The sequence below is a fragment of the Cinclus cinclus genome, chromosome 33 (genome assembly GCF_963662255.1).
Source record: "Cinclus cinclus chromosome 33, bCinCin1.1, whole genome shotgun sequence".
NCBI lineage: Eukaryota > Metazoa > Chordata > Aves > Passeriformes > Cinclidae > Cinclus > Cinclus cinclus.
Window position 1 is genome coordinate 1255933 of NC_085078.1, and position 10452 is coordinate 1266384.

A 10452-nucleotide genomic window follows, 5' to 3' on the forward strand; every position below is an offset into this window, starting at 1 on the left:
AAGTGTTTTGTGCTCCACAGAGTGGAATTTTGCTGAAAGGGTGCATTGATTATTCAGGGGAATTGGCCCAGGGCTTAAAGGGGTCAGGGTGTTCTTCAAGGGATGATCATCTCCTCATGCCACTAGAGGGGATCAGGACACCAGTGTCCCCATTACTCGTAATCCTCAAAGACAAACCCCAGAACGCTCTGGTGCCCACCGGGGTATGAGAGGGGCCTTGTTCCCACCCCTCTCCCTGCAGGCTCTGCTCACCTAGGCATCCAGAGAGGAAGCCTGGTGCTTCTGCTGCAGAAGGCCTGCCAGCTTTTCAGCCACACAGGGCTGGAGAAAAAGGCAGCATTAGAGACACACTGGGGGCACTGGGCTGGACTGGGAGGAAAGAGGAAAGCAGGGAGATCCTTGGAGAAGGGGCCTATGGGAGCAATGGGGTGCAGGAGCTGCTGTGCTCCTGCCCAGAAGCACTGGGGTCCTGGCCAAGAGGCACAGCTGGGGCAGGGGCTGCATGCTGGGTCATCCTGGGAGGTACTGGAGTGGCAGGGATGGAAATGCAGTGGGGCCCTCTGGGCAAGGGGTTCCCTGAGAAAGATCCATGGGCCTGGGGTGTTGTCTAGGACGCCAGTAGGGGTGCACTGGGCTGTGCTGGGACAGACTGGGATAATCTGGGGTGTAGTGGCCATGTAAGGGGACGGTCTGACACTGGCAGATTTCATGGTACCCACCAGAGGTGTCTTCAGGATCTCAAAGTTTTCGAAATCAATCTCCAGAAGGACCAGGAGACATCAGTGAATGCTGTGATGTCCCTGGTGCCAGCATGGGATGGGGGGACCAAACTGCTCCCCAGTTCCCTGAGGGGATGCCCTCTAATCCCAGCACCCCACTCACCTCCCAGAGACCATCTTGGGTTCCTCCCACTCCAGCTCTGTCCCTGCCTGGGACTTGGCCACAGCTCCACAAGGCTCTTGACCCCACAGTGTGACTTCAATGCCCTGGCCCTTGGCCCAGGCCAGCACTGGCTCTGAGTAGGATGTGCCCATCCTAACAGACAAGGGGAAGTGGGCATTTCTCCTCCAGCAGCCACTGGAAGCTAATTGCGCAAACAGAGATGCCCTGTGACGAGGAGGGATGTTGCTCCCATGCCAGCATCTCTGATAAGCCCTGTTTACTCAGGGCCTGAAGCACCAGGAAGAAAGTGGCAATCTCGGGCTTCCTGGAAGGAAAATCCACAGTGAAGTTGTTCCTGAAAGCTGTCCCTGTCTGTGATTCCTCTTTGACATTTCAGAGCATTAGCGAAGGCTTCTGCTTCTCTCTTTCCACAGGGACCCTGTGGATCCATCAGATATGTGTGGTGGGAAGACGTGTGCCCAGATGGGAAAACATTTCAGGCCACTGCCTTGACTGTTTGCTCTGGAACTTGTCCAAGGAGCCACAGTAGCCACGGGGGAAGATTTTCCTCTGGAATGTTGCTGCTCTGTGCCCATGGAGGAGAGAGCAGAGTGTCCCTGTTGGGGATTCTTGACCAGATGGACAAGTGCTGTGGTGTCATTGCTGTGCAGACATCACCTTGGAGAGGAACTCGGGAAGTGTCTGCAGGGTGCTAACCGGGAACTTTGGCTAGGGAGAGGTCCAGGCTTCCTTGGAGATCAGTGCCAGTCAGGGGGATGGCATTGGATGGCCACTGACCATATGCCAACAGTCTGGGGACAGTGACCTGGACACACACAGAGGTTTCCAGTGTGGGTGCAGTGACCCCCATTTCCAGGGAACCCCGTGGGAATGTCCCTTCATCCCTGGGGGCTGGGTCTCAGCCCTCCAGAAACTGTCCCTACAGTTGTATTTTCCTACACTTGGGCCAGCCTTTCAGGACAAATGAGTTTCCCCTCTCCTACCGACAGTGACTTCAGTATAAGCAATTTGCAAGAAGGTTCTCAGCACAGGAAAGACTCAGACCTCATGAAACTGTTCCAGGGGAGGACACCAAGACACTTGGAGAGCTGGAGCACCTCTGTGACAGAGACAGGCAGAGAGAGCTGGCAGTGTTCAGCCTGGAAAAGAAAAGGCTGCGGGGACACCCCATGACCCTTTCAGATCATCAAGGCACCTCACAGGAAACAACAAACCTGTGTTAATGCCACAGAATGTCAAACAAGAATCAGTGGCATGGGCAGCTCTCAGGAACCATTTCTTGATGGATTTTTGCTTTGTGAAAGCCCAAGATATTTGAATGTCTTCCTGGTTCCTCAGGCCCTGGATGAACAGGGCTTATCAGAGATGCTGGCAGGGGACCAACATCCCTCCCCCTGAATGGGCACCTCAGTTTTCCCAGTTTGATCCCAGTGGCTGCCTGGGGACAAACACCAACTGCCCCATATCCCTCAGGATGGGCACATCCTGCTCTGGGCCATTGCTGGCCTGGGCCCAGGGCCAGGGTATTGCAGAGACACTGAGTGGGGACAAGGGCCCTGGGGAGCTGTGGGCAAGTCCCAGTGAGGGACAGTGCTGCAATGGGAGCCTGGTTGGACATGGGGTCCCTGGAACCTCCTGTGTGTGGCACCTGTGCATAGCAGGACCCAGTGCTCTGGGAGGGCACAATGGCTGCAGGTGTGACAGGATGAGGGTCTGCCCCAGGGCAGGGGATATTCCCACCTGGACTCCACCCTGGGGCTGAAGATGGGACCAGTTTGGGGCATGCAGGGAAAGGGAAATAATGGGGTGGTGTGGATGTGTGAAGTGCCACACCTGAGCCATTCCCCAGCCTTCAGCCTTGTCTGCGGGTGATCATCATTTCCCAGTTCTGCCCAGTGTCTCTAGTGCCTAGAGACCCAAATCACCTGGCTATTTCCTAGGTTTATGACACCGTTGTCCTAGCATGCCCCAGTTTTCTGAGATTCTGGAGTCTTGTTGTCACCAGAAGAGGGGTCAGTCCATCTCCTGTTTCTCCATGGGACAGGAGGGGGAAGAGTGATGATTCTGCACTGACAGGCTGGGTGAGTAGCTGGGGTCAGCTCTGGGATATCTTGAAGAAAAAGCCCTTGGAGAGAAGGGAAACCAAAGATGGGGGAATGTGACTCTGGAGGCTGTTGGAGGATGGATTGGGTTGGAGTGGGGGTGTTCTCCACAGGTGATCCAGCTTCCTTCGGCTCCCTGACCACCCCTCTTGGACCCCAGAGGTGCCTGGGCCCTTGCAGGGGCAGGTGGCCCATGCAGGAAGCTGGAGAGATGATGGGCAAGGGGGTTGGATGTGTGCCACAGGTTGGATGGAATCTGTCCAGGGCTAGGCTTGTGGCCAGGGCTAGGGGCTGGGCCAAGCCAGGCTTTGGCCTGGGAGCTGCTGGGGAAGGAGCAGGGAGGAGTCCTGACAGGCTAAAGGTGCTCCTGCCCTGCGGCAGCCTCAGAAAGAGTAAGGGTTCAAGTCCAGACGACCCACAAACGGGGTCAAAGTTCTTATAATCACAAACATAAAAGTAAAAAGAAAAACAAAGAAATAAAATAAGCCCAGCAGGTTGCCAGAAATACCACCAGCCAGCCCTTTGGGAGTAATAGTAAGACCTTGAGACACAAGGGAATTATACAAAGTAAAAAGCAAAGAAAAATTGATTCAATATAGTATGGTAAAGTGGACCAAAGAAATGATCCGCAGAGATAATCTGTACTGGCCCATGTTGGGATCGTTTAAGGGTTGGATTTGTAGAGCATTAAACACATATGTTGCTTGTAAAGAACCATTTTACAGAGAGGAGTGTGACTGTGCTGCTCTGTGGACAGAACAGCATAAACCATTCTCGGTATATACTTTAAAGGAAAAAAGGGATGAGGATAAAAAAAAGTTACCTGGGAACACTTGATAATCTCCCACCTCTGTATAATACAGAAAATACAGGAGACCCCCCCCCCATTTACCTCCCCCACCCCTCTCCAACCAGGGTCTCTGCTCCCTCTCCTCCTATAGCTCAAAGGACTCCCTGGAGTCAAAGAAATACCAGGAGAGATGGTATCAGCAGAGAGGACAGAGATAATGACACAAAGGCTCCCCTTTACCCCCTGGGGCAAGTGCCATTAGCAGGACAAGAGACTGAATTAATTGGATTTGTTAATGTTCCCTTGAACACAGGAAAGGTGGTAGGAAGGTGGAAATATTTACTAGTAATAGTAAACCAATTAACCCACTGGCTAGAGGCACACCCTGCAGCTAGAGCCACATTACAAGTGGTAGCCAAAATATTCATAGAACACATAATACCAAAGCATGTCCTGGTCCCAGCAATAGACTCCGACCAGGCATGCACTTTACATCAAAGGTGCTTAAGTTCCTGACCTCGGCCCTAGGCATCAGCTGGGAGTACTATACACCCTGGCACCCTCAGAGTTCTGGGACAGTTGAAAGGATCAGTCAAACATTTCAACAACAGCTGTTAAAATTAAGAATTAAGACTGAAATGCCATGGACAAAGTGCCTCCCACTAGCCCTGTCTAATATACAAAGAATGCCAACTTGGAAAACAACTTCAATTTCACCACAGGAAATGCTGTATGGTATGTCTTACCCTAAAGGAGTACACCTTGATCTGATCTTAGTTCAGGACACTTCTCTTCAAAGTTACATAATAACCATCAACAAAAACTTGCAAGAATTAAGTGGAAGGAAATTTTAGCTCAAACCATCCGTCTAGGATTTGCCATACGTAAGATTAAGCCAGGACAACATGTGTTAATTAAAGTGTGGAAAGAAGAAAGTCTGGATCCAAAATGGGAAGGACCATATTTAGTTCTGTTAACCACTGAAACAGCTGTACAGACAGCCAAAAAGGAGTGAACACATGTGAGTAGAGTCAAAGGTCCCATAACCCCTCCTACTGTAGGCTGGACAGCGACACCCGAGCTCAGAGACCTCGAAGTGCGAATTCACAGGACTGGATGTTGATACCGGATCAACTCGTCTCGAAGGTCTCCCAGTCAGGACTGAAAGTCACCTGTCCTAAACCTGGGTGTGACTGCAGCCCGTTCATCAAAAAACGGTGTCCATATTGTACTGAGTTGTGGCGGGGTCATTCCTGTGGTGGGTGTCTCCCACTCGCATTATGTATCCAGTGTAGAAGAAATTAATATAAGGAAACTGTTAAGGTACTTAATACTCTATCAGCAAGAGGAGAAATCAAAACTGATGATCATAAATGGTGGGAGTTATTTGAGAATAGAACAAGGGGAAAAGGAAAAAAAAAAGAAAGCCAAAGCGGAGGTACTGGCAAGAAAGTGCTGGAAAGGGTTGAGTATACCGTGCTGTTACTGCTGTACCTCGTACCGGAATGTTAAAACCAAAAGCTGGGACAAAATTAAGAAATTATACCAAAAGAGAAAGACAAAGGACGAGACCCCAGGACATAGTCCGTGCTGCCAAGAAGATTAAACAAACCTCCGCTACTGGCAGCAACCCCGTAGGCCTTGAGGGAGGCAGAGGGATGAGAACAGTCCTGGGAGTCATCCTATTGCTCCTTATGATGAAAGGAAATAGTGCTGATGCTTGTTCCAAGTGTTACCAGACAATCGGGTACGGCGGACGCACAGAATACACCCTTGCCCTCCACACTCATATCAGTTCAGCCTGCTATAATAAGCACAACTTAGAAACGTGCACTGTTATAGGAAAAAGTTACTGGGTAGCCACCAATTTGGAAAAAATGGTGGGCTCTATTGGCATACCAAAGTTGCCCAGTAGGAGAAGCGTACCCCTGCTTCACAAAAGAAGGTCTGTGGGGATATTCAGATCAGGGAGGAGTGCAAAATCACTGCAAGGAGGAATGAATAAAGAACACAATTAAAACGCTCAAGGAAACAAGAACAAACCATAAGAAAAGTTTTAACTTGCACGAGAAATTGAAACAACAAAGCAGCAAACGGGACTTACCCACCTCGGAAAAGAATTTCTTAGCAGAATTAACGAAAGAAATTACTACTGAACTGAACTGAACCCCCCTGCTGGATCTGTGGAGAAATGCAAAAAACTGAACAATGGCCACAGAGGAGGGAGGGATTAAGCCCAAGCAACGAAAGGAATAGCTAAGCAACTTACTCAAACTAGAGCAGCAGTATATCAAAATTGACTAGCCCTGGACTATCTATTAGCTGAAGAAGGAGTGTGTGGCAAGTTTAATAATTATGAATGCTGCTTAAAAATGGTATTTATAACGGTGAAATAATTACTATAATTGCAGAAAAAAAAAATTAAAACAAATAGCCCCTGTACCTGTACAAACCTGGAGCTCTATGCTTAATGATAATTGGTGAAGTAACCTGTTGGGGGAACTTGGTGGAAGAAATTAGGTTTTATGTTAACATGTGCATTATTAGAACTACTGTTCATGCCTTGTCTTTTTCCATGTTTCATTTGACACGTCCAATCAGTGGTTCAAGGAATGCAAATTGCTACAATACCAAGAGACCCTGAGATGGCAACGAAATTAATGGCAGTAAATGAATTAAATCTAGTACAAGAAGTACTGACAAAATTTAAAGCCCAAACAGGAATTAATGGGATAAAAAAAGAGAAGTGGGGAAATTGTGATAATTGATAAATGATTCGTGTTAATCGTAAAAGTTTTGGAGTTTGTATAAACCAGAATACTTAGACAAGACATGGAACTCGATAAAGGGAAATACATTTTTAAAACTATTCTGTTTAAATCCCCCTGTTATGAATATTTTGCTTCCTAAGTAAATTGTATTTGATACCAGTTTGCAAAATGAGGTTTTCCCAGAGCCTGAAAGATTTTGCAAAATCAGATCTCCCGCCTTTGCGTAATCAACTGCAACCTATCTGCTAAGACCAGACTTCCCACTTCTGCTGTTCTTTATCTACCAAAACCAGGTGGTTACTTGACAAATTGTCCGGAGATTTCACACAGCGGTCCCACGGATGTTTTTTTAACCACCACTGCTTACCTGGCAGAATTATGACAAAAAAAGAAATTAAGAATTATTGATTACTACAAGGAAAACCATACTCTAGAAAGGAGCTGCAAACCAAGGTTCAACGGAGCGTGGGGTGGGCGCTGACCCCTCACGTTCCCCAGCGCTGCTTGCTCCGTCTATATCAAATAAAGCAACCTAAATTCTGCTAAATATCAAGACTTTTTGTTTCTCATTTATAACAGGATCTGCCCGGAAAGTTTTCTCTAGAGATGCCCCTTTTGTTCCCTTCTCTGGAGCTGCAGCAGCAATGTCTGTGTGCAGAGCTGAGGGAAGATCAGTGCTGGCAGAGCATGGTGCTGGTGTGGGGAGATGGACCTCAGTGAGCACAAACGCCATCAGCCCCTGGGGCCAGCAAGGTCTGGGGGACGGGAGGGAAACCACTCAGGTTTGTCGTGGCCTCTGAAAGTTTGTTCACGGGAGTTGTGAGTTTCCTGTCCCACTGCAGACATCATTGCTCACAGGGAGAGCTGCCTGGCAGCCACGCCCAAACTGCAGTGGTGCCACAGGAATTGTCTGCAGGGTCCTGCAGTGCCTCGTGCTGCTCCCTTGCCAGGGGCACCACAGGCCAGGGGGGCACATCTGGGCTGGTGTGTCTGGCTGTGGGGCTCCCTGTTCTGGGCACTGAGGAGGGGCTGGAGAGGCTCTGCAGGACTGACAGGATGGGCTCTGGGGACTGTGTGGAGAAGCTGAGGGACCTGGGCTGCTGGAGCTTCTGAAGAGGGGGCCCAGCGCTCATCCTGCAAGTGCTCCAGGGCTGGTTTCAGAGAATCACAAAAGCAGCAAGGATGGAAAAGACCTAAGCGATCCTCAAATCCCACCTGTGCCCTGACACCACCTTGTCTCACCTGAGCCTCCTCTTCTCCAGGATAAATAACCCCTGATCCCTCAGCCGCTCCTCACAGGACTTGTGTTCCAGACCCCTCACCAGCCTTGTTGCCCTTCTCGGGAAATACTTCAGCTCCTCCTCGTCCTTCCTAAATCGGGGCGCCCAGAACTGGAGACAGCACTCGAGGTGCTGCCCAAACAGTGCTGAGTACAGGGCAAGAATCACCGTGCTGGATCCTGCTGGCCAGGAGCAGGGCAGCCCCAGCTTTCCCCTCTCTGGCACATCGCAGCTGGGGCAGCCCCAGCGTTCCCCTGTCTGTGACAGCACAGCCATGGCAGCCCCAACATTCCATCCCTGGACATGCTCCATGCAAAGGTTCCAGTCAACAGAACCGACCTGCCACTGAGCACCCCCAGCCTGGGCTGATGTGGATTCCTCTGCACGCAGCTCAGCGAAGGTCCCCTTGGCCGCCTTCACTGTGCCACAGACAAGTGTCAGACACGGTTCCAGAGCCCTGCCCAGAGCTGCCAGGAGGAGTTGATTAAAACAAGAACACAAAAAAGTCCAACAAAAGAATCCCCCCAAACCAAACCAATCCATACAAACAAACAAATCCAACAACCAAAACAAAACCAAAAGCCACTAGAGAAGGAGATCACCTCCCCAACAGACCTGTTCCATCCTTCAGTTGGTACACCTGCACACACACAGGACCCGAGAGTTCAAAAAAAAGTGGATTCCTTGAGTACATTTGCAGGAAAAGCAGGTGAAAGACGGGCTCACAGTTAGGACTCTTCTCAGCGGAGCCAAAAAGGCCCCTTTGGCAACCGCAGGGATCTTGGAAATGGCAAGTGCCACACCCTCAGCACATGGGGGAGAAAAGGGCTCTGTGGTGCCTGCCATGGCATGTAAACCCTGCTCCCTGGGCACTTGACACTTAGGATTCTTACAGAGCAATCCAGAAGGGCCTTCTAGGTATCGAGCCCCAGGCTTTGTGAGCCCAGGCAGAGGCAGGCAGGACGCAAAGCTGGCAGCAAAGGAAGGGGCCAGCGAGGTGGGGCAGCCGGGGGTTGACGACAGCCTGCAGGGACAGAGGCACAGGGCATGGACACCGTAGGACAGCCTGGGCTGCAGAGGGCACAGGGATGGGCAGCAGCTGAAAGGCCCTGCCAGAGCCACCTGCTGAAGCACTTTGGCCATGGCTGCTGGCCCTGGGCCCTTGGCCAGCAGGGGACAAGTGAGCCTTGCTGTGCTGAGGTTTGCTCAGCATCAGAGACACCTTTCCCTTGTTTGTCTGCACCTGTCATCGCTTCCACCAGTGTTCTGCTCTAACTGGAACCTGGGGACACTTTCTCCGATGTGTCCCTCAGTGGCACCCATTACAGCTTCTAGAATCTTTGGACTTTAAATATCACTTTGAGTTCTTGACAAGATTTTTGAGCACACTCTCAGGGACTGAGTCTGATATAAACAACATCAAAGCCCTGAGAGGGTCATTAAAGTCATTCAGCTGTGTCTGTGCTGCTGAGCTGGGCTGGGCTGGGCTCCTGGCTCAGAGGGTGATCCTGCCAATCAAGAAGATCTACAAAATGACATTTCTACTGAGGAGCAGCTCCTGTGTGCAGCCCAGCAGGGCTGGGGCACTGCCTGCGGCCACCCCGGCTACAGCACAGGGGCACAGAGAGCTTCAATCTGTCAGGGCTGGGAAGATGCTCAGAGGTGACTGGGGCGGAATCACTCCCAGCCTTTGAAACAGGAAGCCTCTGGCTGCAGGACAATGCAGCTGCAGCTCCTGGAGTCATCTCCTAAAGCTGGAACATTTCACGGACGATGCATTCTCTAAGTACAACTCAGAGTATCTCTGGTACAGAGGATGACAAGCTGGGAGCTTGTCACGATCTGCCAGTACAGGCGGGGATCATGATGGTTCGTTTTGATCTCGAGGTACAAAAGACACAGCAGGGGACAACAGTATGCTTCAGAATACTCACAGCAGAGCACTTTTATTTGGTGCTAAGCACACAGTTATGTGCTATAGATGGCAGAGTTTTTAAGGAAACAAAGTCAAGAGATAGAGAGAAAGAGGGGAAAAGAGGGGAAGGGAAATAGCTACCAAGGGATGAGACACCATCCTTGTGGTCATAGACGGGTGTGCTCGGGGCCTTCTGCCAATGGACGGGTCTTCCCTCTGTGGGGAGATCTCAAGGGGCTTCTTCAAGGAGTCACCTTCTTAAAGTCTTTCCTCAAAGCGAATGGCTTCTGGCCATGAGGTAGGGATTTTTACGGACCACTGTGTGTCCAGAGAAGCAGGCGCCCACATGTCTGGGCCGGCACTTATGACGGCACAGCACAGCACGGCACAGTGCACCTGTGACAGCCACCTGCCACGCGTCTACCTCGGCCGGGTCAGAGCTCCTGCTCAAAGCCGACCAGGTCAGGAGCACGTGGGGTACACGGGCATCTTCTTGCGACGGTCATGAGGAAAATGAGGGAAACTTTGGACCGTCTCTTACACCACCCCGTGACTCACAATCTTTGTCGAGAGAGCTCCTTTGTAGTGTTGTTGCTGCGGTGTCTTCAGTTGCGAAGTGTAGAAGAATGGCTTAGAGAGAAAGGCCATATTCCCATGCGAGAACTAGCTAACAGGGCTTTGGGAAAATACT